General features: G+C 41.5%; 1 long non-coding RNA gene across 2 annotated transcripts in view; it reads left to right on the top strand.

Annotated features, from left to right (window-relative positions):
- Positions 1-19,022, top strand: part of LOC116861668 — a 95,018-nt gene extending 75,996 nt beyond the window's left edge. For both annotated transcript variants that reach the window (XR_004381523.1, XR_004381522.1), the window contains exons 3-4: positions 18,403-18,475; positions 18,783-19,022. This is a non-coding gene — a long non-coding RNA (uncharacterized LOC116861668). The remainder of the gene's footprint in view (positions 1-18,402; positions 18,476-18,782) is intronic.
- The last annotated feature ends 224 nt before the right edge of the window (positions 19,023-19,246 follow it).

The raw sequence follows: 19,246 nt of genomic DNA, 5'->3' as shown, positions 1-19,246 counted from the left end.
GCATAAACCCAAAGTGAATAGCATGCACATTTTAAGGAGTTCTGGAACCTTTTGAAGTGTTCTTTCCTACCTGTCTCTCCTACCTTTAGAAAGAGGACAGGTGCCCACATTCTGGAACAGAATTATACCTAGCATTGTATGGAACTATCAATTTGATAGGGCTCCTTTCTCATTCATCCGTTATCTCCAGTAAGGCATAACTAAGTCTCTTAATCAGCAGCTCTACAAAAGATTGCTGAATATAATGTGGATGGCAATTAAAATAAATGATGGGGGGGCCTTGGTGGCTCAGTTGGTTGAGCTTCCAATGCTTGGTTTTGGCTCAGGTCGTGATCTCATGGGTTATGGGATTGAGCCCTACATCGGGCTCCTCGCTCAGCACAGAATCTGCTTGATATTCTCTCCCTCTGCCTCTCCCCCCTCATGCTCATGCTTTCTCTCTCTCCTCTCTCTTTCTCTCAAATAAATAAATAAATCTTTTTAAAGAATAAAATGAAATGGAATTGATCAAGAAGTGTCAGGTAGTTGTAATGCTTAGCCAACTATCTAGAAAAGAATTCTTGTTAAATATGGAAAATTGGCAAAGCAGGGGTTCTCCTGTGGAACTTTATCCAAAGTCTGTTCTTCCCTAACTTCATTTATCCCACACCCTCAACCAAACAGACAAAAACAAAGAGGAATCTAATAACCCCATGAAGGACCTACATCCAAACATTTGTCACAGCTTCAATGCGCGAAATCCAATATACTGCCCTTGAGAGAGACGCCCATGTACTTTACTCTTACTTTAAATGCAGATCAAACAAGGTCCAACAAGCCATCTTTCTGGCAGATGAGAGGAAAGAAAGTGGAGTTATGAGAGGCAGATACAGTCAGTAACTAGAAGTGATATGTGCAAAGGAGGCAAAAGCCATACTGTGAAAAGCATCCATAAGGAATTCCAAGCAGTATCAGTCCTGTGTCATTTACGTATTGGTCAAACAGCTTTTCACATCCTCATATCCTTTAGGGAAAGTCTGAATTGTTAACACCGATGACCCAGAGCCATAAAAACAAAACAAAAGAGTGATCTCATTCCCGGTATTCTTTGAAGGCTAGAAAATATAATTAATTTTTGAAAGTGTATGAGGTAGATTAACTCATAATCCCCAGTTATCACCACCCATCCCCCACCAGAGAAGTGACGAGAGTTCAACGTCCCTGCCCACTGCATGGGACTTGTCCAGAGAGCAGAACATGTCCCCACCCAGCCTGGGCACCCTCATGTGGCTTGCATTGGCCAAGGGCGCATAAGCAGGTGTGCGGACACCAAGTCCGAGCAGATGCTTTGAGCGGCATTCCAAATTTCTACCAGCTCTCTGGCTCCTGGTGTGGGTCATGAGAATGGTGCATCTCACCCAGGAGCTGCTGCCTCAGCCTGAGTCCTGAAAAGAAAACTCAGAGAGCCACACCGTGGAGCAGGGCTGAGACACTACCGTCTGCACTTGCCATTTAACTAACATGGGGAGAAATAGTTTGTTTTCCATGATAAGCCCCTGAGTTTTAGGAGTTCTTCCGGCAAAGACAGTATGCCTTAGAATGGTTCCATTGTGTTTGTTTGTTTTAAGTTTCTGCCTCGAAATAGTTAAAGTAAGGTATCGTGAACATTCACGTATTTGGAGACCCACCCTACTCCCACTGTGATAGATAATTGAGGTATTACTGTGAACAGTCTCAATCAAAATTACACTAGAGGAAACAGTCACCAGCAGCCATGAGCAGTATATGAACCAGATTGTGCCTCCTCCACCCAGCGAGCCAGGAAGCCGGGCCTCAGGGAGGGCTCCTGTGGCCTCCTTGGGGCCGGAGCACAAGGCTTGCTGGGCGTGTGGGATCTCAGTGGGTGGAATTTCCAGTGACTGGAGATATCGAGGATGATGTCATGAGAGTGTGGATTAAGGACAGCTGGCAGCCACCTGCCCTTCCTTTTAGAAAATTTCAGGGATGGAGGGGTGGTGGGGGGTGTGGATCTCTTGGATCACAGGCACAAAAGCAGAAAGTCAAGTCCGATCTTCTTTCTGTCTCTGGAAAACGTAGCACTCCAAGACTCACGCACCGCCTGAGAATGACCAACGGCGTGACTGTGCACAAATTATTTCACCTTCTGCCTCGGCACCCAGGATTAATTAATCATTGCAAGTTGTCTCACAACTACACAATACTAAATACAAATAGAGGAGACCCTCGAATTCACGGAGTTGAGACTCATGGTCCTGAATATTCATGTTCAGCCACGCCAGTCCACTGTCTCACCCAGCAACGGCTCTTTGTTTTACTGAGCGCTGAGGGGTCCCCTTCTGTTTGTAAGGTGAAAGGGGGCCTGTACGTAGTATGTGGCCGCAATGCTGATGCCCCATTGTGTTCTCCTGGGATAGATACTGTACGTCTCATTGGCAGGTGCCTGGAAACACGAGCATTTTTTTACCCCAAAAAAGTCTCCCCGTTAATTTCACCAGTTCAAAATTCTTCAGGTGCCTGGAAACACACCCATTTTTTGGCCCCAAAAAAGTCTCCCCGTTAATTTCACCAGTTCAAAATTCTTCAGGCGTACAAGATCTTTTAAAGTGAAAAGACACTTCAGAAAAAAAAAATCCACACACAGAACAGTTAACAAAGACTAGTGTGGGGTAGCTCCATTTCTGTCCCTCACTGAGCCACCTTGGAGAGATTCCTTAACTAGCCTGAATCTCAGTTTCCTTATTAAAATAATAATAATAATATAATAATTAATATAACATATTATATTATGTTATATTATATTATATAATAATAATAGTGAGTAGGAGTTGTACCTACTTCATAGAGATGTGGTGGGGATAAAATGAAGCAAGGACTATGAAAGGTCTAATACACGGTCACTGTTCCACCGATATTAGTGAAAATTGTTACTTCTTGATAAAAGGGAAAGAGTGATCCACTAGCAGGAAATGGAAGAAATTTGGAGACTTGGGAGAGCAAAAGGAAAAAAGAAAGTGAAGAAATGGTCAGGGCTGGGCATGGGGGATCATGGGTCAGCAGTGTTTGAGGAATGAAGAAGCAGCAGATAATCGCATGAACGGGTGAGGGGAGGAGGGAAGAAGGAGAAAAGGCCCCTAATTCAAGAAGCACCACTTCTCAGTCATGCTCTGGTCCCCACAGCTGTGCATGTAGGGACGGAATATTCTTCCTGAAGTCAGACAATTGGAAGACTCAAACTCCAAAATTCTTGCCCCTTCTTGGCTGGGACTAGAATCCTTCTGAGTTTCCTTCTGAATCTCCTTGAGAAGTGCTGCTGTGAGAATGAAGACACTCAATGTTGTTTGGAAATTTGCTCCCTTGCCCTTGGCTCTGCTCTCCTGGTTAGTTCTGTCCTATCTTCCCAGTTCCCTTTTGTCGGGAGGAGAATTCAGCTTAGGGTCCCCAGAATACCTGATGTACCGTGCACATTACAGTGAGTGGGTCTACTTTGGGGTCATGGTGTAATTCAGAGTTCATTACTTTGCTGCATCTCTACCTGTCAGCCAGTACCTCAAAAAAGAGGAGATAGGTAGGGTGAGAGGCAAAGAGCTCTTTGGCAAAGAGCTGGACAGAATTGGAAAACTGGGTTGGGGTTGGGGGAGGTTCATTAAAACAAAAGCAATAACTCACTCTGCCTCCTTAATAGCTAGTAATAACTATGTAAAGATCTAAAATAAAATGGAGTGGTCATAAGCCTATCTTGGTATGTAACAATTGTTTAATAAACATAACAAACTTCAACATTATGCCGTGTTACTGTCAGACTCCAGTAGTTCCCATATGCCAAGGATTTGTGGGACCTACCTTCTTCAGTTGAATAGGAATGTATAGAAAGGGACATCAGAAGGTCATTCAAAAGCCACTTCTGGTAATTTGCTGAGGGAAGTTTCATTCTCTCCAGTGGAAAACTCTTTCTGTTGTCCATGCCTACTGAAGTCTGAATGTGTAGAACGTTAGCCTTCTCAAAACTCTACAAAAGGTGATCTTACAAAAAAGTCCTATGGTGGGGTGGGGGAGGGTGGAGCCTGGATGGCTCGGTTGATGGTGTGTCCAGCTCTGGGTTTCAGCTCAGGTCATGATCTCAGGGTTATAGGATCGAGCCCTGAGTTGGACTCTGCGCTGGGGCGGAGTCTGCTTGAGATTCTCCCCCTCTCCCTTCCAATTCTCCTCCCTCTTTATTCCCATCTATAATTAATTAATTAACTAATTACTTAATTACTTATTTTTTTGAAAAGTCCTATCAGCTATGAAATAATTGGCCATATCAGTAGCCCTGGCTGGTGAATGCTCAGCTGCCTTAACCCATGCAAAACCTGGAAAGGACTTGAAAGACCTTCCCCAAACTTGGCTCCATGCACCTCTCTTTTTGCAAGTTGTAATGGGGTTGATTGCTTTACCTTGGACCAGTATTATCCATATCAGGATCACTAGGAACTTCTCAAAAATGCAATTTTATAGACCCCATCCCTGAATTGGGAATGCTGGAGCAATTAGCAAGCCCTCCAGGTGTTATGATGAACCTCTGCTCTACCTTGTCATTTAAGTACTTGAGCTTGGAGCCTTTGTGTGATGATACAATAAAGGTTCTTCTCTTGCATGGCTTTTTGAAAGTACCCAGCTGTTCTGAAATTGGGAACCAAGTGTGGTAAAAAAGATGTTTCTTGTTTTTTTTTTCCTTTCAATTTTTTATTTAAATTCTAGTTAGTTAACATATGGTGTAATGTTGGTTTCAGAAGTAGAAGTTAGTGGTTCATCACGTACATATAACACCCAGTGCTCATCGTAACAGCTACCCTCCTTAATCCCCATGACCTATTTAGCCCATCCCCGACCCACCTCCCTCCAACAACCCTCAATTTGTTCTCTATTATTAAGAGTCTATATGGTTTGCTTCCTTCTCTCTTTTTCCCCCTTTCCATATGTTCATCTGGTTTGTTTCCTAAATTCCACATACAAGTGAAATCACACAATATTTGTCTTTCTCTGACTCATTTATTTTGCTTAGCCTAATACACTCTAGCTCCAATCATGTTGTTGCAAATGGCAAGATTTCATTCTTTTCGATGGCTGAGTAATATTCTATTGTATATACATATACCCTGTCTTCTTTATCCAGTCACCAGTTGATGGACACTAGGACTCTTTCCATACTTTGGTGATTGTTAATAATGCTGCTATAAGCATCAGGGTGCATGTACCCTTTCAAATCTATATTTTTGTATCCTTTGGGTAAATACCTATTAGTGCAATTGCTGGATTGTTGAGTAGTTCTATTTTCAACTTTTTGAGGACCCTCCATACTGTTTGCCAGAGTGGTTGCACCAGTTTGCATTCCCACCAACAGTGTAAGAGAGTTCCCCTAAGAAAAATGTTTCTTAGAAGGAATGCTTCATCAAAATCTAGAGAGAAATCAATGACTAAATTTTCAAGGGATGACAAAAATCCAGCACTTGGATTATAACTCTTAGCCTGGATCTTCATCTTTCTTGTCTGACTTTATTCCCCCAATAAAACTGATTAACAAGTTAATTATGTAAATTTTGGAAGATTTCCGAGTTGAATTTAATCCAAGCACATAAGTAGTAGCACTAAGGAAATTATCCTTAGTGAATTTGGAAAGCATTGATTAGTAGTCTGGCAGTCAAAATTCCTTTGATCCAGAAAGGCATTGAGTATGCTGGCTTCTTATTTGTACAGCTACAACTGTATAGGATCTCTTGATCCAGTTCTTAGCCAAGAAATGGCCAAATTCAAAAATAACCCCTTCCACTGCTCTCCCATCTCTCTCCACTACACAAATATGTTTTTTAAGAGGAGAAGATGGAAACCAACTTCAAATATTAAAACATTTGTTATAGAGAAGAATATAGAATTATTTTATGTGGCTCAGTAGATTGGAACGTAAATAAACATTTAGAAGAGAGAAGGACAGGATTTTGTCCAATAAAAGGGAGAATTTTCTAAGCTTAGAAGCTGCCCTAAACCACACAGATGGCCTAGCGAGTTCTGTGTTACCCAGATGGGCATATTTTCATTGATGCTCTAGGGAGGTTTTATTCGTTAGTTAGAAGTTAATCTAGGTAAGCTTTAAGATCCCTTTGTCTTAGTCCATCTGAGCTGCTTTAACAAAAATAACATACTCTGGGGGGTTTAAATGACAAACGTTTATTTTTCACAATTCTGGAAGCTAAAAGTTCACGATCAGGGTGCTTGGCAGATTTGGTGTCTGGTGAGAGCCTGCATTCTGGTTCACAGTTATCTTCTCTGTCCTCACATGGAAGGGGGTGGGAGAACTCTCTGGGATTCCTTTTATGAGGATACCAAGCCCATGTGAGGGTTCTCTCATGACCTAAATAATTCCCAAAGGCCCCACCTCCTGATATCACCACATTAGGGGCTAGGATTTCAACATATGAATTTGAAGGGAGTACACAAACATTCAGTCTATAACCTTCAAACTAAGAGATTTTTACGTGTTCTCTAGATTTTGTCCTGCACATTAACTCCGTTTAGCACTGCTGCTAACCTCCTCTCTCATATACGATCAGGTGTGTGAAAGCAGTATTCCAATGAGGAATAGCACATTTTCTGTGTGTCAGGGTGTTGGGTTTTGCTAATTTCATAAACCAGTTCATGATCATTTACATGTTTCGTTTTATGTCCTTTGCAAGGATCTAGAGCTGTACGCAGAAGATCCTGAAATGGCTCAATTGGTTGGGCAACTGCCCTTGGCTCAGGTCATGATCCTGGAGTCCCAGGATCGAGTCCCACATGAGGCTCCCTGCTCGGCACGGAGTCTGCTTCTCCCTCTGACCTTCCCCCTCTCATATTCGTTCTCTCTCTCTCTCTATCATTCTCTCCCTCCCAAATACATAAATAAAATCTTAAAAAAAATCTAATCCTTTATATTTTCATCCTTGGTTGAAACTAAATACAGTTGACCCTTAAACAACACAGGAGTTGGAGCCGATGTCCTCCTGCATAGTCAAAAATCTGAGTATAACTTTTGACTCCTCAAAAGCTTAACTACTAATAGCCTACTGTTGACCAGAAGTCTTACTGATAATGTCGTCGATTAACACATATGTTTTAGGTTATATGTATTATACACTGTATTCTTGCAATAAAGTAGGCTAAAGAAAAGAAAATGGTATTAAGAAAATCATAAGGAAAAGAAAATACATTTATGGTGCTGTATTTATTTTTTAAAAATCCATGTATAAGTGGACCCATGAGGTTCATACCCATGTTGTCCAGGAGTCAACTGCACAATTAGAAAATAGAAAATGGATCAGGAAAAAACAAGTAAAATCCCCAGAGAGCCTTGAGTTCTGGAGGTGTTGTTAAACCATGGGCACTTACTCAGTAATTGTAAGAATCCAGTTCTACAAATGACGATCGCTAATATTCTTAAGTTGTCTAATGCTGTTCTAGGACCCATTTTGATCATGTTTCACCATGGTGAGCCAGAAGAATGATGTACTAGAGATTCACAACTTTGCAAAGAATTGTCTAAATAATCCAAGCTCCTCACTATGCATAGTTGCAAATATTTGCTGTGCTTTGCCTATCTGTCCATCAGTGCCAACTATTTTCTAGTTTCTCTTCCACTTTCATTTTAAATTTTATGTTATTTTATTTACATGCAATTAAGTAACATATAGTGTATTATTAGTTTCAGAGGTAGAGTTAAGTGATTCATCAGTTGTGTATAACACCCACTGGTCAGCACATCACGTGCCCTTAATGCCCATCTCCCAGTGACCCCATGCCCCCCTCCCCTCCAACAACCCTCAGTTCTTTTCCTATGATTAAGAGTCTCTTTTGGTTTGGCTCCCGCTTTGATTTCACCTTGTTTTATTTTTCCTTCCCTTCCCCTCTGCTCCTCTGTCCTGTTTCTTAATTTCTATATTCTCCTCCACTTGCATATGCCAATTTTATATATAAATATAAACCCCATTCAGTTAGCAGGGACCATTCTTTATTTTTTCTCTTAATTAATAAGTAAATGCTGTCTACCTTTGCATGCAGAATGTTTTGAGTAAGCTTACACATATCGTTGAAAATTGCTTTATTTTGAAGACTCAGATATGAAAATTAACCCAACCCTGTTGCATTATAATCTCTAATATCACATCAGGTTTTAATAAGCCTCCTTTTCACAGCACACATGTGCTTAAAACTTCTTGGAAACCCAATCAGTAGAGAGAAGGGATTACTTTAGATTACTCTGAAATATGCATTGTTTGAAATGGCCTCTGGTGACCAGCTTTCATGAATGGCTGATTTTACTTGTGGGGCACATTATCTGGTTTAATTATATCAGCTTCTTTGTGTGACAGGTACTGTTCTTGTGTGTGCTGAGAAATGAAGGTTTAAAACAAAGTAGACTAGTTAGTGAGAAAGTAAATTCTGGAAGCAGCACTCCATCGAGTGTTTGTGATCTAGGTGAAATCTAGGACTGGTCCAACTGTAAACATCTATTTATAGAGAACCTCTAGTGAAAATAACATAAATTTGCCTCAAACATCCACAGACAGAGATCTTAATTTCGGCCTTAGCAGGACAATTACCTTACAAATATGACAAATAATAGTTTCAGGTGATAATATGACTCAAAATTTTCATTCTAGAAATTCTTCAGCTTAAAAAACATCATAAAGTTTACTCTTGTGTAACAAGAGAGCCAAACATGGGTTTTTATTAGCTATGATTTTTCTCAGCTTCTGTCCAGACAATAAGCTAAGACAGAAGGCCTATTTTAAGTTTCACGTTCCTACAGGGCTTTTGGTGCAAGCAGCATCATTTGAATCGGTAAATGTTAGTGAATTTATGGTCTTACAGTTCTCCCGCTGTGTCTCTTCATGTGCTGATCAATCTGAAGACCTTGATAAATATCTCTAGGTCCAGATAATGAGTTGAGGGTAGGTAGATGGATCTGAGTGGACAAGAATGCCATGTATCTGATGGACGTCAACAAGGGCAGGCAATGTGCATTCATTATATGCTTTATGCATGCATTATTGCTAAGGTTACTAAATTAATTTGCCAAGATAGGCCTATTAGTTACTCAGTGTGTTCCCCTGTAATAGTATTTTCCACGATCACAGGCCTGAGTTTCACTTGAAACTTAAGTGCAGTTGCTCTTTTTACTTGATAAATACATAGCTGTGCTTGTTAGTGTTCAGAGGTAAGCGTAAAACTAAAGGACAATTTAAGGCTCACGCAAGGATTTAGGTACATATAAAGCACTTGTTGAAGATGATTTTGTCATTAAAAAACTTGGAATAAGGAATAACATGGAGGACACGGGGAAATGGAGAGGAGAAGTGAGTTGGGGGAAATCAGAGGGGGAGACGAACCATGAGAGACTGTGGAGTCTGAGAAACAAATGGAGGGTTTTGGAAGGGAGGGGGTGGGAAGCTGGGTGAGCCTGGTGGTGGGTGTCATGGAGGGCACATATTGCATGGAGCACTGGGTGTGGTGCATAAACAATGAATTTTGGAACACTGAAAAAAAAATTTTTTAGAAAAAAAGAAAGAAAAACAAATAAAATGTACAAAAGAAGATATTTTGCAGATTAAAATATATTTGTTAATTAAAAAAAAGAAAGACTTGGAATTATATCTTTAGCCAGTAATACAAAGAAATCTCAAAATAGTATTTCCCAGCACAAATTGTGAAGGAGCACTTTTGAACTATCAATACGTGAACTAATATGAATTTGTAGATTCCTTGAAAATGTCTCTGAGCAAAGGAGTTGACTTAAATATGAATGTCTGGCTTTTAAGAGGTTGTCCTGTAAGTAATATATTTGGTGCATGGGGGAAGAGGGCTGAGGGGGAGGGAGAGTCACTCTCAATATTTGCCCCTAAGTCTTTAGGAACTAGCATTGTTTTGAAATGCACATTCATCTTTCACACTCTGTTTCCCTTTCTTGGTCATCACTCTGTGTGAGGCCAGCAGAATCCCTCAGAAGGAACTTGTAACTCTAATCTGCTGTAGTGAAACTCTTAGAAAATGTTAACGAGCATTATATTGGTGGTGATCTTGATGGCATAGAAAGTAGGCCAGTGGAACTCTTTTGACTGTGGCTTAATTAAATTGTAAAGTCAGGTGTTCCTCTTTCCTCACACAAGATTTTTTTTTTTTAAGATTTTATTTATTTATTTGGTAGACAGAGATTACAAGTAGAGAAGCAGACAGAGAGAGAGGAGGAAGCAGGCTCCCCGCTGAGCAGAGAGCCCAATGTGGGGCTCGATCCCAGGACCCCGAGACCATGACCTGAGCCGAAGGCAGAGGCTTTAACCCACTGAGCCACACAGGCGCCCCTCGCACAGATTTTTTTAAATATTTTACTTATTTATTTGTCAGAGAGAGAGAGAGCCCACAAGCAGAGGGAGCAGCAGGCAGAGGGAAAAGCAGGCTAAGTAGGTAAGGAGGACCCCAATGAAGGACTTGATCCCAGAACCCTGGGATCATGACCTGAGCCAAAGGCAGACACTTCATCGACTGAGCCACCCAGGCATCCCTCCTCACATAGATTTTAACTACAAGAAAATATTTGGAGAAACACTTTTGAATATAAATATAGCATCTAATTTATTTTTTAAAAAGTATTTTCTTCAAGGGCACTTGGGTGGCTTAGTCTCTTAAGCGTCTGCCTTCAGCTCAGGTCATGATCCTGGGGTCCTGGGATCAAGCCCCACACTGGGCTCCCTGCTCAGCGGGAAGCCTGCTTCTCCCTCTCCCTCTCCCCGTCTCCTGCTTGTGCTCTCTCTGTCAAATAAACAAGTAAATAATATCTTTAAAATATATATTTTTGGGGGGACACCTGGGTGGCACAGTCGGTTAAGCATTTGCCTTTGGTTCAGGTCATGATCCCAGAGTCCTGGGATCGAGTCCTGCATCAGCCTCCTTGCTCAGAGGGGAGCCTGCTTCTCCTTCTGTCTCCTGCTCCCCCTGGCTTGTGTGCTCTCTCTCTCTCTCTCCCTCTGACAAATAAATAAATATTTTCTTCAACTAAATGTATTGCAAGAATTGTGGAACTTTAAATTCGTATTGTAGCAGATTCTGTACATCAGGGAAAGAAACTAAAATGAAACATGTTCCCCCCAGGAATCTATAAATCTGTTAAAAGTACATTTTTAGCACCTAGGAATGGTTGAACTTTAAGTTACCCAGACTATGTTTCTTCATTACTTGAAATACATGTCCAAATGTATTTATATACATATTTTCAGTACTTGCGTGTTCACACCTGTGTGTGTATCTGGAGAGAGAAAACAAAGTAAATAAATAAGGTGCTGATGAAAACTGACGCTTCTGGCATAGACAGTAGTGCTCAGTAAACACTTCCTCTGCTCCCTGAGATTTTCAGCCCTCTTGCAACTGGACAGAGTTGTGTGACAATGACAGCTAATGAAATGTTAGATATGATCCGGGTCACATCCATGTTGGAGGCTCGAAAAACTTTATTGCAAGATTCTCCAAGTTTGTTTGTTTGTTTTTCCTGCCTCTCTTGGTCCACTGTTCTTACTGCCCCCCAAGCAATTAGTGACATTATTAGACCCTTCAGTCATTTCACAGTGTCTGCTTCAAGAACATCAGATCCTTGGGGCACCTGAGTGGCTTCAGTGGGTTGGGCCTCTGCCTTCGGCTCAGGTCATGATCTCAGGGTCCTGGGATCCAGCCCCACATCAAGCCCCACATCGGGCTTTCTGCTCAGCGAGGAGCCTGCTTGCCGCTCTCTCTGCCTGCCTCTCTGCCTGCTTATGATCTCTCTCTCTCTCTGTCAAATAAATAAATAATCTTAAAAAAAAAAAAGAATATCAGATCCATTTGGTTCTTTTCATAATTTTTAGACCACTTTGTTTTCCTTCATTTTGCTAATTCCTACTTGAAAGAAGCTGAACAAATCTTCGTCTTGGACTTCTGGCATTCTCGAAAATGCCCTTGGTGTAAAAATCACTTTTGTGTGATTTTAGTTCCTATCTCTGTGGGGCTGAGTCTCCAAAGTACATTTCTTGCTATCGCCTCTCACTTCGTGCTTACCACTGCTCCTCCTATCTATCCTCTTCCTCCCTGAGAAGACAGAGGGCAAATGTAGAAATCCTGCATTTATTTATCTCTATCTTTATAATGCAACAGGCCATTGGGGGAAAAAACATCCAATATAGACACGAATGAATTAAAAACAAAATCTGTTCCTCTCCCTCACCATACCCCGGGATAACCAATGCTAACAATTTGGTGAATAGATGAATTTTCAAGGTTCCTTTCAATTTCAGGATTCATGTGTTGGCGGGAGAAACAGTAGAAAGGGAGAAAGGGAAGGAAAGCAAATACTGTTGGAGGAGGAGTTCTTCATTTAGCCCGGTATTTCCCCAAAGGTGCTCCAGGTCAGAGATGAACTCTTTCAGCTGTCTCTAGTTGTTGGAAGAGATTTATTATTACAGGGGTAAAAAATGTTACTCCACCAGAAGGAGACTATTGTCTATCTCCTTTGCTTGGAGTTGTAATAAATTAGATCAGGAAATATGCTTTCTGGGGATTAATGGTAGATGAACTTTGCCAGCTATGGGGTTTTTAAAAGAAGAAATTAGCTCCTTCTTGGTTTCCGTATATTATAAAGAAGATAGCATGTCCTGAAGACTTCTCCTAAAGAAAAAAAGTAATGTATGGGAAACTTGAAAGCCAAAGGTAAGGGAAAGAGGCCATGTAAACAGACCCTTAGAAATGTGAGTATGTAGACTGGCCGTTGGCAAAGGGGGCCGGATGTTGATACCAGCTTCTTGCTGGTATAATTCTATTTTACTTCACTCCTTGGATACACCAAGTGTGTTCTGGCTAAATTCAGCTTTGAAGAATTGTATAACGCTGGCCTAATCTCTCCTGCTGATTTGATTGCTTATGGTGTCCCTTTTTTTTCTCTGCCTTAACTATGGGGTGGCATTGCTTTGTACTAGAAATAATTGCTTTGCCCCATCCCTGAGAGGTTTATTTCTGTGCTAAATGGGTTGTTCTGATCCTGTCTCTAACATACTTTGTAGCATGGGCATGCATTTGTAAAATTCTGTGTCATCCTCAGATTAAAAAGAAAACAAACCAACAAATCACAAGGTGTCATCACTCATCAACAACCTCTTTGTACACTAGGCATTTATTTATTTATTTGTTTGTTTATTTTAAGATTTTATTTATTTATTTGACAGACAGAGATCACAAGTAGGCAGAGAGGCAGGCAGAGAGAGAGGAGGAAGCAGGCTCCCTACTGAGCAGAGAGCCCGATGCGGGGCTCGATCCCAGGACCTGATCCGAAGGCAGAGGCTTAACCCACTGAGCCACCCAGGTGCCCCTATACTAGGCATTTAGAACTTAGGACAGTTTCAGGGCTTTAAGGGACAAAACAGTGAATACGTTTGTGAATGGGGCCAGATCTGCAGCCTTAGAAGTAAAATTCTGGGCTTAACTATGGTGCTGGGTATATGCTAGGTCAGGAATTCTCAAAGCTTTGGGGCTCAAGATTCTTTTATATTATTAAAATTTATTGAAGATCCTCAAGAGCTTTTTATAATGTAGCTTATATCTACTGATAATTAGAAATTACAACAGAGCAGGGAGCCTGGGTAGCTCAAATGGTCAAGCGTCTGACTTCAGCCCAGGTCATGGTATTGGGCTGCTGGGACTGAGTCCTGCTTGGGGTTCCCTGCTCAACGGGGCATCTGCTTGTCCTTCTGCCTTTCTCCCCATTTGTATTCTCTCTCTCTCTCAAATAAATAAAATCTTTTTTTAAAGATTTTATTTATTTATTTGATAGAGAAAGAGAGATGGTGAGAACAGGAGCACAAGCAGGGGAGTGGGAGAGGGAGAAGCAGGCTTCCCGGTGAGAAGGGAGCCTGATATGAGGCTCGGTCCCAGGACCCTGGGATCATGACCTGGGCTGAAGGCAGATGCTTAACTGACTGAGCCACCCAGGCCCCTCAACACTATTTTACATTTTTACATATATTTATCTGAAGAGAAGAGAGCTGGATTCTTATATCTACTTCTGGATTTCATGTGTTGAAATATATTGTTTTGGTTGAAATAAAGTAATAAAATGCAGCCTCACATGGATAAGTAGTTGGAAAAGGAAAAGTATTTTAATGGCTTTTTCAGACACTTGTAGATCTCCTTTGATACTATGCCAAAACTTGACAAGTGGTGACTTCTTAAAGATTAGTTGTCATAAGTAATCTGAAACCCCATCAATGAGCTTTCATATTCTGTTACATTAAAATCCAGTGGTCATCTTGCACTTTGAAACTTTTTTGCTGATGTGTGATTCTGTAGCATTTTACTTGGTCATTTGAGAAATATTGGTTCACTGAATTATGCAAACATGCTAAATTTGACACATTTCATTTTTTAATACCAAAAAATAACATTAGTTAATATCAACGTCAATGTCATTGAAAGGTTTTACATATTGAGAAGCTGTCAGGTTCATGGCAGCAGATCCAAGTTTTCCTAAATTCTGAGTTTAGCTTGGAAGCTAGATTTCTATCATTGGCAACAAATACAACAAATATTGTCAGCTGTTTTCCTTGAAATGACAGTCTCATTTCATTTATTCCTTAAGAAATGTCTACCAAATACCCAAGTCCAAGTAATCCGTTCAAGTACAAATAGTGTTCCATGAGCCAAAATCAGTGTCCCAAGGAACCTGTCACTCAGTCACACAAGTGCTGTTCCTCGACTATCCTCACACCTCCAGAGGCAACAAAGAGCTCTACATGTACCTCCGGGCTCATAAAACAAAATTAAAAAGAAAAGATGTGTGTTCAGGATTTAATACAATTAGTCATTTTACGGTTTCACCTTGAAAGAAACTGGCTTTTTTTCTTTAACTGTATGTGACGCTCCCTTTATTCAGACAAAAACGATTTTACCCACCAGTCCACAAAGTGAGCGAATGTGTCAGTATTCTTATCAAAACAGTGTTGACCTTGTGGACTCTCCCTAGAAAGAATCTCAGGGACTCCCCCAAAGTCCTAGGGGACACCTTGAGAACCACTGCAGTCGACAAAGCGTCTCGCTGGTAAGGCAACAAGGGTCTTGATTTCATGTGGGGTGTTGCTAACTGAGCATTTGTGAGCTAGACTTTTCCATTCCGTTGGCTTGAAGTCTCCTGGTCTGGTTTTTGGTTTTTTTTTTTTTTTCCTTTTATATGTGACTTGAAACTTTTAATGTCACATTTATAGTTTGGCATGACTGCCCTAAACAAAGCCCTACAAACTTTCCACATCAACTGGCTATAGTTACCATTGGTGTTTTCATTTTAGGGCTTGAAGAAAAGGCGACTTGTATTGTGGTCCTAATTCATGAATACAACACCGTTCCTCGAGTTCACTTGCCGCGTGTGAGAAAAGCCCCCTTTACCATTTCTCCCATTTTCTGCTCTTTCTCAGGACAAATTGTTAGTCTCTAAGGACACTTGTTGTCCGCCACAAAGTATCTGATTTAAACATTGCATCCTTGTCTCCTTAGTCAAGTTCTGTATTTGTCTGTCAATTTTTTTCTTCTTCTTTACTTCTTTCCCTTCTGGAGCTGGAAACCAGGCAGTGAGAGGATGACAAGTTTTAAAAGGTCATTTTTTGAATAAGGAATTGTCTGCGGGCAGGTTTTCCAGAGTGGTGTGTTTTGTGTTTTAGTGAAGGGAGATGAGGTAAAGATAGCATGTTCCTGCTGGTCAGACCTGTCTGAAAGTCCAGGTTTCTGCACTACTTCATTTCTCCTCGTTTACATATGTACTCCCTGAATCAATAATAAACTATGGCAAAAACAAAACAAAACAAAAAAAACACAAAAAGCAAAATCTGTAGGCTTCTTATGCACCTTTAACTCTCCAAGGAAAGTCTCATAGGAAAAAAGAAAAGTGTATCCACTTGGCTCTCCCCTTTCTTCATTAGGAAATCCTTCTCAATGTAGTTCAGTGTCGTTTACTCAAGGTACCATTAAGGCTAATTTTCTTTTTCCTAAAGGAAGAGACAAAGTAAATAAGATAAAGAAAAGAATAAGCAGTAATGTTGGTCGGGTTCCAGGGAATGTTATCAGCATCTTAATTGTGAAGACTTTTTAGTTTCGTGTGGGGCTGATTATTTAAACTCCTGGTGCTGCTGTTTGCACGACGCCGGGAGTCTGCCTGAACTTTCCGGGTCGCTACTGTCAGCAGAGGCTGGGTTATGACTAGAGCGGATCCAAGAGACTCCTGCTCGCTCTCTCTTCACTCACCCTTGCAGGCTTTGAGAGGGGAGCAGACTCTTGCTACTTAGAGGACCAAGCTTCTAAGAAATTTCTGCACATCACTGCTTAGCCTGATGCTGCTTTGCGGGAGACAGCCATTGTTTGACTTCCTTCTTTCCTTCTCCTGTCTTTCTTGCTCGTATCTGTTTTCTCACGATTTGAAACAAATGCTCAGAAACCAGTCAGTGCAGAACAATTGCTGGCTTTCAGTGTTCACCACGTACAGCAATCACTGAAACAACCCTGAGTTCTTACAAAAAAAAAAAAAAAAACCATCCTTGTGTATTGACTTTCTCAGAGCCACAAGATCCATGGGAGGTGGTGGGTTTGATGTTCTGCCTTCCGAAAGCATTAGATTTTTGTTTAAAATCTATTTCCTATAGAGTGCATCTCCCTTCCTCTCCCTCTCCCTCTCTCTCTCTCAAAGTAATTACAGGCTGCAGAGTGAAAAGCATTAGAACTGTTTACAAAACAGCTCATAAAGTTTAAAATAATAGGGGTGTGTGTGTTTGTGTAAAACAAAATAATGTGTGTGGCTGGGGTAAATAGTCCACAGGCTTTCTTCTTTCTTCTCCCGCTGCCCCGCATCACCCTCCAGAATTTAAGGCATGGAAATGAGCGGTGGAGTCCCTTTTCTTCTGCCTGGCGAGTCTCACACTTGATTCGCTACGCTTGTTTATCTGATGTCAGTTTATTGTTGCAATTCAAAATACAGACCCTCAGGTGTGTGGGGACAGAGTGGCTGACGAACCGGGCCACTATCTAATTAATTTTAGGGCGGCCTAAATTCCCATGCAGACATTCCCCTGTGACATCCAAAAGAAAGATTTTTTTTTTTTTTTTAATGAACCTTTTGCTATCAGAGGTCCAAGAGAAATGCTTTCAGCAGGTTAGTGCTCTAAAGTGAAAGGGGCATTCTTCCGACCCTTTCGGAAGTCTCATCTTGGGCAGTTTTGCAAAGATTTCGCAGCACTCCCCTCCAGATCTGATTTATTTATTTATTTTAATGTGGAAGGGAAGACTGTACCCTCCGGCTTCAGAGCAATCAATCATTTTGCTTTGCAGGTTTAGATGTGCTGCGGCAAAACCCGTCTGCGGGCAGTGCAGCGCCAGGGCTCTGTGATAGCGAGGCTGGTGCTGACAGTTGAAGGAGGGCTCGGTCCCCTTAGGCGCTGGCACACTGAGGACACGGGCTGGACAGAGGGACAAGCCTCGCCCGGAGGAAGCACCCCTTCCCCTGGCGATTGATGGAGGACAGTTAGGAGCTTTTCGGGGGCTGGGCAAGGTTGCCCTCCCAGTCACCTACTATGAAGTCTTTGTCAGCAGAAAGAACTCTCCTGGGTAGTGAGTGACATAATGCAGATGACAGATGACAGCCTTGCAGTTGATTCTGCTTCATAAGTACTCAGTGTCTGTGCAGGTGAGTCAGCGCACCCTTAGCACACCCACCTCGTGCCAGCCGCTCCCCAGATGCAAAGACTCCCCAAACCCCCCCTGGTTTTGCAGGTGCTGCGGGCACCGCCTGGTCCAGCCTGAGTTTTCCTGGGGATGTTTCAAGGACTGTCAGAGTGTGAGCAGGGAGGGGACCCATGTCACCACTTTAAGGAGCTGATTATGGAATGAAGATATATTTTGAGTCATTTGTTAGCAGCTGTGAATATTGTTTTCTCCTGTTCCTCCCTTTTGGAGTATGGATTTTGTGTATATATATACACGTATATGTGTATATGTATATGTGTGTATATATGTGTGTATATGTATACATGTATGTATATTTATATGTATGTGTGTATGTGTATATGTGTGTGCATATGTATATATGCATATATGTGTGTGTATATGTGTGCATGTATATGTGTGTATATGTGTGTGTATGTGTATGTATGTGTGTATATGTGTGTGTGTATATGTATATGTGTATGTATATGTATATGTGTATGTTTATGTATATGTGTGTATATGTGTATGTATATGTGTATGCTGTTTCAAGAGACTACTTCACACCAAAATCTATATCAAAACCCTTGACTGACATCTTCGCCTTGACTAACATCTCCTTTGTTTCTTCTCCCCCTCTAGGACCCCATCTGCAGAAGTTCTGAAAACCTCTGAGTACAGAAATTGATTATTCAACCAGGATACCTAATTCAAGGTATTAGCTTTTGTCAGAAGACTTTTATATTTGAGCCCTGTGTTGGAAATTCTGTTTTGGCAATGCATTTTGAAATAGGAAAAGTTGGAAGGAGAAGAAAGGACAAAAGTGAATTTGCAAAATATTCAAGTGCTTACAAACCTCCCCAGCGCCTGGGAGGGTTTTGCCACGTCTGACTCATGTGCAGCCCTCTCTCTAACAGTTCATGTGCCAGCTCTCACTTTGTTGTAGCCCTTTCTCTGCAACTGTGTTTGGGGTTTGGATGTCATTTTCATCTCTCCCTCTCGCTTTTGCTCTGACTGCCCAGACCTGCAGAAACCAGGAGGCTGCGACATTCTGTCGGTTTCGTGACATTGGACCAAACACAATGAAGTATACTTGCTGGGCTCTGGTTCTGGCTGTCCTGGGCACAGAGCTGCTGGGGAGCCTCTGTTCGACCGTCAGATCCCAGAGGTTCAGAGGACGGATACAGCAGGAGCGAAAGAACATCCGACCCAACATTATTCTTGTGCTCACTGATGATCAAGACGTGGAGCTGGGTGAGACACTGGGTTTTGCACTTGTTAGTCTTTTTTGTGCAAATGATGTGCTGACCTTTCGCCTGATCAGTAACACTGAGTGAACATTGCGGGGGTGGGGGGTGGTCCTTGACTGGAGGGTCTTAACCAGCAACCTGAGTTTATAAAATGAACTTGTATTGATTATAAGGCTTTTGGTTTTTGTTTCAACATGACTTCTCTGGTCTTAAGTGTTCGAAACTGTCTGGGGAGG

This window comes from Lontra canadensis, unplaced genomic scaffold (genome assembly GCF_010015895.1).
Source record: "Lontra canadensis isolate GAN:19392208 unplaced genomic scaffold, GSC_riverotter_1.0 scaffold203, whole genome shotgun sequence".
Taxonomy (NCBI): Eukaryota; Metazoa; Chordata; class Mammalia; order Carnivora; family Mustelidae; genus Lontra; species Lontra canadensis.
This window is presented reverse-complemented; position numbering and strand designations above follow the sequence as displayed.